Consider the following 15000-nt stretch of genomic DNA (forward strand, 5'->3'; position numbering starts at 1 on the left):
CTATGTATTCTCTCTCTCTCTATGCATTCTCTATGGATCTCTCTCTCTACCTATGTATTCTCTCTCTCTCTATGCATTCTCTATGGATCTCTCTCTCTACCTATGTATTCTCTCTCTCTCTATGCATTCTCTATGGATCTCTCTCTACCTATGTATTCTCTCTCTCTCTATGCATTCTCTATGGATCTCTCTCTCTACCTATGTATTCTCTCTCACTCTATGCATTCTCTATGGATCTCTCTCTCTATCTCTCTATGTATTATATATATAACACACTATCTCTCTCTCTCTCTCTCTCTCTCTATCGTCTATTCAAGGGATAGAAGTTAGATTAAATGGAGGGATTGTTTCAGTGATGGGAACCTTGACGGGATCTGTTTGCCCAGTGCAGTGCGGTCAGGCTGGAGCTGAGCAGTGTGTGTGTCAGTGCCCAGAGTCCTCAGTCCTGGCTGCCCCTCAGAGGGAGGGCCTGCGCAGAAGCGCTCCTGTGAAACGCTGCCACTGTCAGACTGCCCAGTCCGACCGTCCTGCCGACTGATGGCACGAACAGACGGGTCAGAGGTGGTAGGTAAGAAACAGTTCAAAAACTGTCCCCAATTTGGGTCTGAGCTCACTCGCAAGCAGTCGATTCTTTTGGAGCAAAAAAGTTGGAACAGCCTTCCCTTTTTTCGGCCGTTTTTTGGTGCTGTATGTTTATTGGGAATGAGATGCACAATTACTTGTGATGTGATGTCATTTCTCACCGAGGCTTTGTCAAGCTTAATCTGCCTTTATGTGGCTGGGCATATGGCGCTGCCGTTCCCCCTCTAATCTGATCGCTTGTAATGGCCTTTTTTACTGGTGGCTTTTAATGTAGCCAGCTGTTGTTCAGCATCCCTCCTGCGTGTCACGTCCCATCTTTATCACCGGGGACGCTCTCCGCCACTTCACACTGGCTAGTGCTTCCCCCGCTCTCCTCCGTCTCTCTCTCTCCCTCTCTCTCTTTCTCTCCACCTTTCATTTGTCCCTCTCCCTCCATCACGGCAAAATGAAAAAGTATAAAGCGTGCTGAGGGGAGTGCTGGTCTCCTGGAGTACATCTGAGGTCTCGGCGGCAGTTAGAGAGACGCGAGGAAGAGTGCAGAATGGAGGCTTTCTGAAGGGCCCTCTGTGGAAAGAACTGCTTCCTATTGTTTGTTATTGCTAGTCCTATAGCCTGACATTTTATTCCTGTCAGAGAGGTCAGTGATGAAACCATAGTAACAAAGAAAGTGTTCCCGTAATGAATCACTGTTGTAACTTCATGAGACATGAGGCCATGCAGTGTTTCCCACAAAATTGAATTCTATTTGTGGTGGCAGGTTTACAGAATTAACTTGAATGCAACTGTTTTTAACAAATTAGCGCAGTGTGGATATGATGCTAACCAGATTTAAGCACAATTTAGTACAACCTGGAAAAATCATTGTGTGGTGGTCAATGTTGATATTGTGGTGGACCGCCACAAATAAGTCAATGCATGGGAAACACTGCCATGTGACCTGTGAAGCCGGGCCACGAGGGGAAGTAGAAATGGCCGAATCAAAGCCGCCTTGCTCCTGCCTCACCTGGAGAACGTCACGCGGAGGTGTTCTCGTGTCTCTGCCTCCATGTTGTTGGAAGTGGGAGAAGAACACGGTTCTTGTGTTTCTTCCTCCCTGTTGTGCCACATTCCACTGATTTATTTATGCTCTCATGCAATATTTATTCCACAATAATATTCCCCGTCCAGTGTGCGTGAGCGTTGCTCATAACAGCTTTTTACCAACTCTCTGTCTCTCTGTGGATAAAGATGAAGTAAACATTTGATCAGAGGCAGTGCTGGAGACACACACCTTACATACACACACCTTTTGTATTACACACACCTTCTGTGTATTCACACACACACACATGCATGCAGACACTGGCACATTCAGATGTGCTGTGCCTACTATACACATCACATATGCACAGAGGCCGATGTCTACACACATGCATACATTAATGACAATGTACCAGTACTTGTACTGTACACAAACGACCCTCACACCTGACACATATGCACAAACACACACACACACTTTTGAAGACTCAGTATTTCAGTGAAAATAAAAGAATGCCATAAGAAAGTTGCTGAGATGTAAAAAAAAGCAGAAATTCAATCCAAATATGCTCAGTCTTCATCTTCCTGAAGTAAACGATTTTTTGCATCACTGTAAACTATCTCTGTCAGCCGTTTGTTATTGACCTAACCTTGTCAAAGTGCTTTTGTGTTGCATAGTTGTCCCATTTTAGCAGTTGTTTGCTTAGTCATTTTTTTTAAGTGGACAGTATTGACAGCGTTTCATTTGTCAAAGTGTGCAATAGAAATGAAATTATCTTGGACATTTGCCAAACACTGCCCACTTTAGTCATGAGAGAGAGAGAAAGAGAGAGAGAGAGAGAACAAAGGGAGCAGGTTTAATCTAAAGTCTAATCTCCATTCCTATTTCCACAATGTACAATGTGTGTGTGTGTGTGTGTGTGTGTGTGTGTGTGTGTGTGAGCGATCTGAGTTGCTCTCTGTCTGCGTGAGGCCGGGTAGGCCTGACAGCTCTGACTTGTGTTCATCACAACACTTGTCACATTTCACATGTCACTGGGCTGACCCCTTGGCAGCCTCCAGACGCAACTTAGGCCAATCCATCGCCACCGCGGAGCCACTGCAGCCAAGCGGGCGCACACCGCACAGACCAGGCCACCTTTCTCCTCTCCCCTTCACTTTTCTGGACACTCGTTTCATTTTCTTTTGTCCGAAAAGAGAGGTAGGTCTGAGAGTGGCACCCTTGGTGAAAGAGAGAGGGAGGAGAGCAAGAAACAAGAGATTCATATCTCAGAAAAAAATCATTTGAACTGAGAATGATTTCTGTATGAAATGATTTTTTAATTGATCAGAATGATCAGAATGATTAAGATGATGGTGTACTGTACCATCGCCTAGAGAGTCTCTTGCTGCTCTGTCTGGCTGTGTCTTTGTGTGTGTGTGTGTGTGTGTGTGTGTGTGTGTGTGTCTGTGTGTGTGGAGCGCTTTGAGTTAAAATGTGCTATATAAATACTAAAAATATATATAAATACTTACTTACCAGAGCTGTTCAGCTCAGTCATTACAGTTTATCAGCTAATAGACTGGTTTCAGGTCCCTAACAACCGTCGTTAAGGACGAACTCGGAGGACAAGCAAACCCAGAGCCGTATCCACAACTTTCCCGAACTTTGACCTTTCCATGAATCGCTATGGTAACGTAGAATGTTTAGAACAAGCCGGTAACAAACTTCCTGTTTACATTAGCCTGTAACTGCTGCTATCAGCTAAACGCTATTAGTATTTAGGAGTAACGTATACTCTTACAACAACGCCGCTGGCAAAATGAGCACATCTCACAGATGGTCCCATGGACCTGACTATCTTTCGAGTACTGGCGATAGAACAGTTAAAGTGCCCCATCCGTCTACCTTAACGGAATGGGTAGACGATATGAAATTGTGGCCAGACGTTAGCTATGTGGATATCGTTAACTATTTCGTGCTTAGTGAGGGTGTTGATGGTGAGACACTACGAAATTATAAGAGCACAGAGGCTTACAACTATCTACACAGCAACAAAATTGGAAAAATACTGTGTACAAAATACAACGAGTTCATCTTCCTTAAGGCTGAAGTCGAGCCGAGTCAGAGCATCAACAAGCCCAAACAACTTGCTTGGGTAATGACGAGGCCGATTGGTGTAATCGAAACAGTCGGCTGTTCATGCATTGCAGGGCTAGGAAAATCTTGTAGCCATTCAGCAGCTGTCATTTGGAAGGTAGGGAGGCCTATAGGCTGTTAGAGCGATCTTGCTTCACATTAAATCTGTAAATTATTGAAAACAATAAAGAATACCCCTTACAAAAACAGCTTAACTGCAGTTTTTATTTTAAGTAAAGTGCAGGACAATGTCTGTGTCCGAAATATTGAATTTATGCAGTAGCCTATTGTAGTGTGCAATGCCATTAATGTACAAAAAGGTAATCAACAATATGTTATGGCTGATTCAGGTCCAGAATGCAGTGGTTAGTGGAAAGACAGGGCTTGCATGTACTGACACACAGCGGAGATGGAATGAAGGGACATCCAAGAACCTTCAGCCCAAGCGTCTGAGCCAGATACATTTTAGGCACCACAGGGCAGAGGATGAGTATGAGGAAGAGACTAGGGCAGTTGGCAGTCAGCTCCCAAACACACCACAGTATCAGTCCCACAAAGACTTTAGAGAGAGTGTGGACAAATCTCTAACAAAACCTCTATTTCTTCTCAAGAATACACTACTGGAAAAGTGTTACAATGCCACTCCATCAGCAGAACAGCAGGGGAGATCAAAAGAACAGGGAACCATCAATGATTTAACATTTTTGTCACATCAAAATCATGACAGTGATCTGAGTTGTGTGAAATGCCAAAAATTCTACCAGGCTTATGTTAATATGGATGGCAAACAAGCTGATACACTAGAACTTGAGACGAGGGGGCAGAGTGCATCTGATCTGTGGCACAGTTCTAGGAAACTTAGAATCACAGCCAGTTCAGCAAAGAAGGTGCCTGTACGTGCAGGCACAAATAGTGAAAAGTTTTTGTGTGAGCACTTTTACCCCAGCTTTCGTGGTAACTATGCCACTAATTATGGGAAAGAAAAAGAAGAAACAGCTTGCAACCAATTGAAAGAACAGGGAATGAACATAACACACACAGGCACAGTTGTATGTGGGGCAGAGCCATGGTTATCAGCAAGTCCGGATGGAATCATCAACTCCTGTGAGCTCTTAGAGATTAAATGCCCCGTCCCAAATAAAAATCACCAGACACTCAGTGAACTGTTATCTCAGAGATTCAGTGATTTTAAGGTAGTGGATGGAAAACTTGAGGTTCAGAAAACTGGTAGCCGGGGCTATTACATGCAAGTCCAACTAGGAATGTTTTGCACAGGTCTCAAGACAGCCAGACTGATGATCTGGACACCAGATGAGAGTCTGGTATTTAGTGTACCATTTGATGAGCTGTTTGTCACGGATCAGGTGAAGCGGTTGAGAGCGTTCTACTTCTCATCCATGCTGCCTCAACTTGTTGATGAATTTGGTGCGGGGCGGCTTAAATTTGATGGGAGATACACTGAAATTGTGAGGAAAATGTAAAGAGAGAGTAAGGAAAGACAAATGTGACCAAGGGCCATTGTTAGTGCCCACTGTTGAAAATAATTCAATTTACAGCAATTAAATGTTAATTCAGGTTTATTACTACTCACTTAATTCCATGTTGATAAAAAAAAAATCAAATGTATACTGACAATGTCTGACATGGACAACATTTCAACAATTACAAATATTAAATGTGATTTCATTACCTCTACATTACAATTCTGGAGTTCATTTGAGGCTGCACTAAACTCTCCCCGTTTTTTTTTATTTTAAAAAATGCATGAAGTGACCTACTGCTCGCCGTCACGAATGAGATCACCCCGCAAATTCACAAGGGCAGAACATATACGTAGAATTTTGTCTACTTTTGGGACCAGGGAAATAGGCACTACTTGTGATAAGATTTTAAACACCTTTAGGCGTCTGATGGCCCTTTCCACGTGTATTCTAACATTTGCAATTCTTCTAGTGGAAGTGACCTGTTCTTCAGTCAGTTGTGCACCTTTTTTTGTGAACGAGGGTATGACTAGGTTAACTTTCCTTTCGAAGAGTATGTCTCTAATTGTGAATCCACGGTCTGCCATGACCTCATCACCCGGTTGTAAGTACTCCAGAATCCCAGAGTCCATAGTAATAAACTTGTCACTACAGCGTCCACCATAAGCTGCAGAGACAAACATTATCAATCCACATGGAGCAATACTTACAAGGTACTTAACTGTATTATGGGAATAATAATGGCTATAGGACTCTCCTCTTGAGTCTAGGTTTTTTGGTTTTTGTAACAGGCTTTCGCTACAATCCAAAATGCATGTTGTGTTGGGGTGTTTAGTTTTAAAAGCTTGTGGCATAGTCGCCCGAATAGTTTCCCTAGGAAGCCAAGGGATGAGGTGTCTTGTAACTTCCTCCAATTTGTCAATCCAGTAAGATATAATCTTACTTGACAAGCTCTCTGATATGAAGAACCGTCTGCTCAGATCACCAATCATGAGGTTCAATCTTAATTTCATTAATGTTAGGAGGACTTGGTCTCTTACAGACATTTTAAAAGACCCCGCAAACTGTTCAAGCACTGAAAGAAGAGTATTAAATGTTTGAAGTGGAATGCCAGTGTACAGTAATGAGTCTGAATCATTGAGAAGAATATTATGCGCCACACTGCACTGTGTTGCTTGATGACGGACTTCTTTAGTGTTGGTGGCCAGCTTCGCATAACCATGATGCAGTAAGGCAGGGTCTTCCCACTGGGTCTGTATCGAACACTTGGTTGCTGTCTTGATGGTTGTGTCAGAAGAGGTGTCCCCACTGCAATCTAAGTTGACAAGAAAATCAAATCAGGTTTCAGGCCTAATGTTGAGCTCTACTACTTCAGTAGCAGGTGGCAAGTTAAGTCATGTTATCTATAGCTATACCAATACTACTTAGAGTTGTATGTAAAAGTTTAGGCACCCCTGTTCATTACTAAGATTTCAGTTTATCTTCTGTTCAGACACCAGGGACTAAGCACTGTGACCAGAGGAAGCATCTACAGGCTGTAGTAACTTTTGCACCTACTATTGTACTATTGTTATTATATAACATTGTTGAAGTTTATTCTATAAATGCAATTTCATATCTCAAATGTCACTATTTGTAAACAAAATATCTGAAGGAAGTTACTGCTTCAAAATGACCCAGCAGATGATAAACTGAATTACCAGGGGTGCCTAAACCTTATTTATTTATCTATGTATTTATTTATGTATTTATTTATTTAAAAAAACGTTATAGCCTCCATCTAGACACTTAACTCATTAGCATCTCTGGTTGACCTAGTTGACCAACATAGCTTTTCATAATACAGGTTAGAATCTAACTGAATAACAAACAATGTATTAGGCTAACTTACCATGCTCAGGGGTTGTGGATGTTTGACGCTCATCGAAGAGTGAAACCTCCGGAGTTGTGTCAGAGTGGAAGTGGGTGCATGCACTGTAATCTATGTAAGCAATTTAAACACAAACTGGGTAAGTTAAATTGGAAACCCAGAAAAGACCATCACAACACTTAGCCAACTTGAGCGCAGCAGTGCGGCAGCATTAGGTTACATTTGGCCAATTAAAATATATATGTAATATAAAGATGTCACATAGCATTAAACAAATTACTTACGAGACTCTTCCTGTTCGTGCTGCACTTCAGTGTTGCTGGTCGAAGCTGATGTCCAACTGTTAGCTTGTTGTGCTACCTCCAAGTTATCCTGGCACCTGATGAGTTTTCGCCTTTTCTTAACTGGCTGACGTTCATAACCAAGGAATAACTCCGGATTCGGATGGAGCTCCGTTGGTTTGTGGTCGATGAAATGGTAAGAACAGACATAAACTCTCTTCGGTGGATTTTTTAGCTTTAGGGCCGCTAACCATTCTCTTGTTTTTGTCTCGTCCTTCGGCATTGAATGGAGTGCGTAGGGTGCTGGGCAACAGGTCAAGCGGGTCCGTTTATGTTGGAAACAGATCCCGTTCATAAAGTCCTTCAGTTTTCGTGTGTTGTTTGTGCACCCGACAACGGCACACGTTGAGCCACAAGGAGCCATTGCTCAGCCTGTCACAATTACTATTTATAAGTAATCCGTTTTCCTCGTTTTGTTTGTACCGCGAGTATAGTGTCCCTTGTTTGCTAGCTTCATTGCTGTCGTCTCCCTGCTAAGGCTAAACCGGAACTTAGATACCGGCAACAGGAAGTATCGTGTGTCATGGCGACGCCCAATAAGACTCGCAGGAAAGTTGTGGATAGCAATACATTGAGAGAAAGGCGCAAGGAGGTTGAAAATTGTTAACTTTTGGCAGAGAAAAGCAGACGGAAATTCCCCTGTGTGGTACAGGAGACATTTCATTTTTTGTGATGTGTCCGTTCAAAGCTAAAAAAAATTAAAACGCCAATAAAGTAGGCAGGCCTAGGTGCTAGACATTTGGATACGAAGCATGCATAATGAAGCTACGAAGTTATGCCACAAATGTTATCTTCATGCTCAAGAGGAAAAACTCAAGTCATGTAGGCTAAATAACATAGGGTAGGTAGCGACGTTAACAAAGTGTTTTTTTATCATATTCCTCAGCATATCATTTTAATTAGAGACTTATGATCCATGACGGAGGCTTACGTTAGCCTACATTTCACTCAAATGACAATATGCAGGGTAGCCTAAAGTTAAAGTTGACACTCCATTTGAGTTGTTTGTTTTAGAAAAGAAGACATGGGCTTGCAAGTAACGTTATTGCAAAGGCCTACTATAAGGTAGCCTAGCTTATAGCTAATCCGTCATAGGCTCCTGTCCTGTCAGCTAACATCCAGCACAATGCATTTTGTGCATTGTAACGTTATTTCAGTCAATCGTTCAATGTGTGGCCAGCATAGGCTACTTTATCAAAGTAATTATCCTCTGACCTCAGGGGGAAATGATTGTCCACCCCTGTCATTATGTACCCTTTGAGTAGGTAATGTTCTCACTAAATCTAAACTAATTGTTTCTGCAGTCGAAGCCCTAACGTTAACATTAGCTTAAGCCTAACCTAACTTTACAGTGACTGGCCACATGTTTAGCCTACCTTCCGTAAAACCCGTTGCTTTTTCATAGGTAAATCCGCTACACCTCTAGATGAAAACAATCCAGACTCGGCTACACTGAAATATTTCGGCAATATGTTTTTATTCTTCATCTTATATCAAGTTCAGCCAGCTTGTTTTCTATGCGCTGTCAGTGTAAACAACTAGTGCTTGTCCTCCGAGTTCGTTCTTGACTACGGTTGTTAGGGACCTGAAACCGGTCTATAGATCATTTCCTCAAATACACATGGAGATTGGCTGATTGACAAGTGGAATAACATGACACATAAAGAACATGACACATAGAGAACATGACACAGAAAGAACATTTCCAAGGAGACTTTGTGCACATCCCAGGTGCTGAACAAAAAAAAAGTTAAGTGAATCTGAGGAAGACTGCAAGGTCGAAACGTCATGTGCCAAATGAGAAAATAAACTCAACAAAAGAATACCAAGGAGTGTGCGAACTTTTTACATAAAGAACATGACACATAAAGAACATGACACATAAAGAACATGGCATATAAAATGAGATGGAATATGAAACAGAACGTCTGGTTCTATGATAACAAAACAGACTGTCGAGGTCACTCAATATTTTTTATTATGCCGATCAGTATCTGCGTGATTCAGGGATTCCTCTGCCCAGCGCCTTCAGAGGTCCTCCCTGGTCACATTTCCCTTTACCAAACACTGAACAGTAATTACTGTATCTCTTGAAGCAGAGAGACAAGGCCCTTTGCTCTTTTTGCATATCAATGAGCTGGCTCACCTGGGCAAATCCTCCTGCTAAAGGGGCCAAGAATGCATTAGCAGAGGTCTTTTGCATTCTCTGGCCTCAGCCAGCTCAAACACAAACCTGCCATTGAGATGAGAGAGTGAGGAGACAGAGGTAGTGTTTCATTACACACACACACACACACACACACACACACACTACACACACACACACACACACACACACACACACACTACACACACACACACACACACTACACACACACACACACACACACAGAATGATGCACCGATGCATGTTCACACTAATGTACACACTCCATTGTCATATACACCTTAAAAACGGAGGTTTACCGTGCAGTTTCTTTATACATGTTGACATTTTATGAAAGAAGTTTTCTTAAGCCTGCTTGCAATGAATAGTGCATCAGTTTGTCTGGTAGTGAAGGGAGGGTAGGGGGCCATGCTCTCTCTGTCCACCAGGAGGCTAGTGAGGTGAAAAAGCAGCCATTTCACATTTAGCAGATGCTTTTATCCAATATATGTCAATAACATTACAAGGGCCATTGTCCCTGCAGCAACTCAGGCTTAAGTGTCTTGCTCAAAGGCACAACGGTGGAAGCTGGACCTACAACTTTTCAGGCTGCTGCATGCTAGCCTAGCTCCTTAGCCACTACGCTAGCACCACCACAGCAGCACTAGTTAGTCGGGGTCGTTATGGCCTACGGGACAAGGATGCTTGAATTAGTGGGCTTGCTGTAATGTATAAGTATATATACTCTTTTGATCCTGTGAGGGAAATTTGGTCTCTGCATTTATCCCAATCCGTGAATTAGTGAAACACACTCAGCACACAGTGAACACACAGTGAGGTGAAGCACACACTAATCCCGGCGCAGTGAGCTGCCTGCAACAACAGCGGCGCTCGGGGAGCAGTGAGGGGTTAGGTGCCTTGCTCAAGGGCACTTCAGCCGTGCCTACTGGTCGGGGTTCGAACCGGCAACCCTCCGGTTACAAGTCCAAAGTGCTAACCAGTAACACCTAAAAAGTTGCTGCCGAGCCAGCCAGGAGTCGAACCTAGAATCTTCTGATCCGTAGTCAGACGCGTTATCCATTGCGCCACTGGCCCTGATGTGTTCATTGAAAGCCTTACTCTCCATAGACCACTGTTAAAGGTGGATCAGGAAGCTCAACCTGGAGAGCACCCTTAGTGCTGGTTGATCTGGTGAATTCATCATACTGGCTGTGCTTTAGTTTGATTGGTGCATGCACTGTCTGGTGCTCCATATGGGAAAGAGCTACAGGGAGCTGCCAAATTAAGAGAAATGAACTGTCAGAGTTGGGCTTTGATCAGGATTTATGGTGAATGGGAGTTCAATGTACGGTGGGTTTTTACATTCTCTCTCTCTCTCTCTCTCTCTCTCTTTCTCTCTCTCTCTCTCTCTCTCTCTCTCTCTCTCTGTATGTATATTTGTGCAAAGGAATGCCCATTTCACTTACACACAAAAGCGCAAATGCCCATTTCACTATGCACGATCTGGTACAATGCATTCTTCATCTCATGACAAGCCAATCCTTTTGTAGAAAAGCTGAACATTTTGTCTTTTTTTCTTAATCTCAGGTTGCTTTGCCGTTGCTCTCCCTCTCAGACACTTCCTGCCCCCCCCCACACCCCCCCTCCTCCTCATCACCACATCCATTCACACATAAACGAAACACCATCAAGAGGTGCCGAACGAGTAACACATCACAAGGCGGATGCGGTTATTTCCATGTAGCCAGATGACGGTGGGGCCTATATGCGGATCCTCCTCCTGTCACTCCCACATGCCTCCATTAGCAGGGCTCACTCAGGCACGCGCTCACTCACCCGCCGACATATCAGCACGCACGCACGCGCTCACTCACCCGCCGACATATCAGCACGCACCTTACATTACCTTACTATGCACAGAGAATCACAGGCTCAGTCCCTGCCTCAGTCATTGCAAGCGCCTCTTGATTGATTAATCACCACTATGTGGATACTGTTTTTAGAATTGATTTAGATTAAGTGTTAGTATAATTTGTATTTTAGTATATTTAGTATATTCTTTATCTTCTACTGTCCTTATTGCTTAGTTGTGTTTTTATATTATATACTTTTAATTACTTTTTCTGCTGTTAGTGAATGTGTGTGTGTTGTCTGTATGCTACTGAGACCTTGAATTTCCCCTGGGGATCAATAAAGTATCTATCTATCTATCTATCTATCTATCTAGATAGAGAGAGAGAGAGAGAGAGAGAGAGAGAGAGAGAGAGAGAGAGAGAGAGAGAGAGAGAGAGAGAGAGAGAGAGAGAGAGAGAGAGAGAGAGAGAGAGAGAGAGAGAGAGAGAGAGAGAGAGAGAGAGAGAGAGAGGAAGACTGAGACAGCCTCAGACAGGGAGAGTGTGTAACGGTGTCTGCATGCATGTGTGTGTGTTTGTGTGTATTTGTCTCCTAGCACCCATTGGCGCTGGTGTGTGTGTGTGTTGGCACAGAAGGCCGCAACCTTGAATTGATTTATTTACCTTGGCTTCTATGCGGTGCACACTGGGGTACTCTCAGGCAGGTAAGGTAATCTTGCATGCCATTAGGAGCATCTTAAATGTCTCCCCCCCCCCCAACCCACTCCCCATCAACCCCAGCCCCCCTCGTCTGTCGGCGGGCCAATCCCCACTCCCGCTGCCCAACCCAGGCTGGGGCTTGGCGCGCGGTGATGAATCGCCCTGACCTCGCATCTCTCCGCTCCCCCAATTGGAAGTGCGTCGGGGCTGTCAGCGCCAGTGAGCCGGCCCATTGATTCTGCTGTAATTGAACAGCATCAACAAAGCGTCCGCCGAGGGACAGAGCCATTTACTCACCGCCACTTTAATGTCCTGCTAATTTGCAGCTGATCGCAGGAGCGAGAGAGGAGGAAAAAAGAGGGGGGAAAGGAGGAACACAGAGAGACACGCACGACAAGGCACGGCACGGCACGGCACGGCACGGCACAGCACAGCACACGTTTATGGATGCTAGTGCACTCTTCATCTTATCATGCGGCCGTGACGGAGATCTGGTGTGTGTTGGCTCACAGCCGAGGCGTGGGGAGATGGAGATGGGGATGGAGGATGTGATGAGTGAGAAAACACACCATGCGTTCAGGAGCTATGATCCGAAGCCTCGTTTCAGTGGTCAGGATAGTGTACAGAACATGGGTTCTCCCACACTATTTGAACCACAGAAATCCCTTATGTCCAGCCCTTATGTCCAGCCCTTATGTAGAGTTTTCTTGTAGGTTTAATTTTTGCATATTATTCAAGAGAATTTACAAGAGAATGTTTAGAAATCTATACAATGCCATTTCCCAGAAAAAAAAGTAAATAAGTCCACTTATTTACTTTTTAATAAGTGGACTTATTTACTTTTTAATAAGTCCATATCCTATATCTTTATTACACATGTTATGAGCATGTAATAACACACAGTTGCCTCACTCAACATTAACATTCACTTAACATATCAAAGTGTGGTGCTTTGCTTGGAAGTGCCTGTTGGCCATGAACTCTTGTTTACTTTCTTTCTGTGTTTGTGTTGTCAATAAAGACACAACGTGTGGGCTGCCCAGAGGCCAAACTGACACAGCGTGAGGAATGATGTGGCAGACGTGGCTTGCGGATGCATATGCTCCCCGATATTACATTCATTTGCGCCCTGGTTCTGGAAACTGTAGCCGTCAGGTGTAATTTGAAACAACAGCGCCAATGATATTATGATTTATGGCACTGATGTTGTATTTTAAACGGGGGAGACAGCGCAAGGGAGGGTTTTTTTCCACTTGAATTGTCAGGTCACGGCGCACCTTGAATGCCAAGTACCCCTCAAAGCTGAAGGCACTCCGGCTCTCGGCCATGGCGCTGCAGCCGAGGTTGAGGCTCTCTCTCTCGGTGCTCAGCGTGTCCTCCCCAAGATAAGCACTTAAATATTTAACTCAGTCATTGCATCATCTGGCAGCTGAACTATCTCCACAAACTCCACAGAATATGTTCTTTGGCTGGAGGTGCACTGATAATCCTGTTGCAGTTCAATTGGAAGAGCATGGTGCCCATACAGGTAAGGTCATGAGAAGGGCAGGGTGTCCAAACAGCACAGTTACCCATTAAATGTGTATCTGGAGTAGTGTAATGAACTATGTGTAGTAGTAACAATAATTATAACAACAACAACAACAACGAAAACAACAATAAAAATACAAATAATAACAATAACAATAACAATCATATCTACAGTAATAAGCAATGTGAATGCAATACTAAACTGTAAAGATATGCTGCATATTGCATGCTTTGGTTGTTATAAAAAAGGAAATTGCAGGAAAAGGATTGAAAAGTGAGGCAAACAGGTGGATGTCTGTTCAGTGGTAGGGCAGCCCTGGCTGTTTAGCTCTTGTGTTTTTGACATTACCTTCATCAGGCAGAGATGACTGAGGGGAGCGCTGGCTGTGACCTTTTCAGGCGGTTCATACTGCACGAAGCCAGACAGCCAGACAGGCGGCGCAGACATGCAAACGGTTAACGCGCGCGGCGTGTCAGGAATCCATTTGAGCAGGGTTTTTTTTTTTCTTAAATGGGGAGGAATCCACTTCCTCCATCTGCTCTCCGGTTCGGCTGTCTGCTGCTGATGACACTCTCTCCAGCTGCTTCCCTAGGGCAGCTATCTCTCCCTCTCTCTCCCTCTCCCTCTCTCCCTCTCTCTCCATCTCTCTTTCTCCCTCTCTCTCCATCTCCCTCTCTCTCTTTCTCTCTCCCTCTCTCTCTCTCTCTCTCCCTCTCTCTTTCTCTCTCTTTCTCTCTCTCTCTCTTTCTCTCTCTCTCCATCTCCCTCTCTCTCTCTCTCCCTCTCTCTTTCTCTCTCTCTCCATCTCCCTCTCTCTCCTTCTGTCTCTCTCCACCTCCCCCCTCCTCTCGATGACCCCTGTCTTGCTTCACCTCTCTCTTCCTGTCGTCACCACCTGCCCCCCTGCGCCCCCAGTACATCCCCAGAGCTGATGACGTGCCACACAGCATGCAGATGGGTCAGCAACAAGACATTTTAACAAGGGAGGAATTTATAACCTTGCCTCCCCAAGAAAAAAAAACAGCAGAGAACCTGAAACAGCGCCAAAAAGTAGGGGGAGGAAGACATAGCAAATTGTCTAATTAGTTTCTTTTTTGTTTGTCGTTGCCTCCTCTCCCTCCCGCCACCATACCACCCTCCTCCTCTCTCTCCATCTCTTGCTCTCTCTCTTTCTCTCTCTCCCTGGCAATGAATGAGAGAGGAGAGGGGACTAACACGTACGAGGAGATAAATTAAATGTGATAAAGAGAGGAGGAGACAGCTTCAAGCTGACAGTTCCACCAAAGGAGAAAAAAACATAACAGAGGAAAAACAGCTGGAAAAAAAAAACATCCTTTTGAGAGAAAAAAAAAACGAAC

The 15000-nt window shown here is 44.1% G+C and overlaps 1 protein-coding gene, 1 long non-coding RNA gene and 1 other non-coding gene across 3 annotated transcripts in view; 1 reads left to right on the forward strand and 2 right to left on the reverse strand.

Moving 5' to 3' along the window:
- LOC143109333 (exostosin-1) overlaps positions 1-15000 on the forward strand; it is a 246452-nt gene that overhangs the window by 23846 nt on the left and 207606 nt on the right. The window lies entirely within an intron of this gene.
- On the reverse strand, positions 4909-7631 carry LOC143109334 (uncharacterized). Its single transcript, XR_012983834.1, has 3 exons — positions 7357-7631; positions 7094-7183; positions 4909-6517 (listed from the first exon to the last, which is right to left on the reverse strand). It is a non-coding gene; the product is annotated as an uncharacterized LOC143109334 (long non-coding RNA).
- Positions 10582-10654, reverse strand: trnar-acg (transfer RNA arginine (anticodon ACG)). The gene has a single exon. It is a non-coding gene; the product is annotated as a tRNA-Arg (tRNA).

This window comes from Alosa pseudoharengus, unplaced genomic scaffold, assembly GCF_046254945.1.
Source record: "Alosa pseudoharengus isolate Yale_2024_CS ecotype anadromous, Long Island Sound unplaced genomic scaffold, YU_APseudo_1.1 YU_APseudo_1.1_scf_7, whole genome shotgun sequence".
NCBI classification, from domain to species: Eukaryota; Metazoa; Chordata; class Actinopteri; order Clupeiformes; family Clupeidae; genus Alosa; species Alosa pseudoharengus.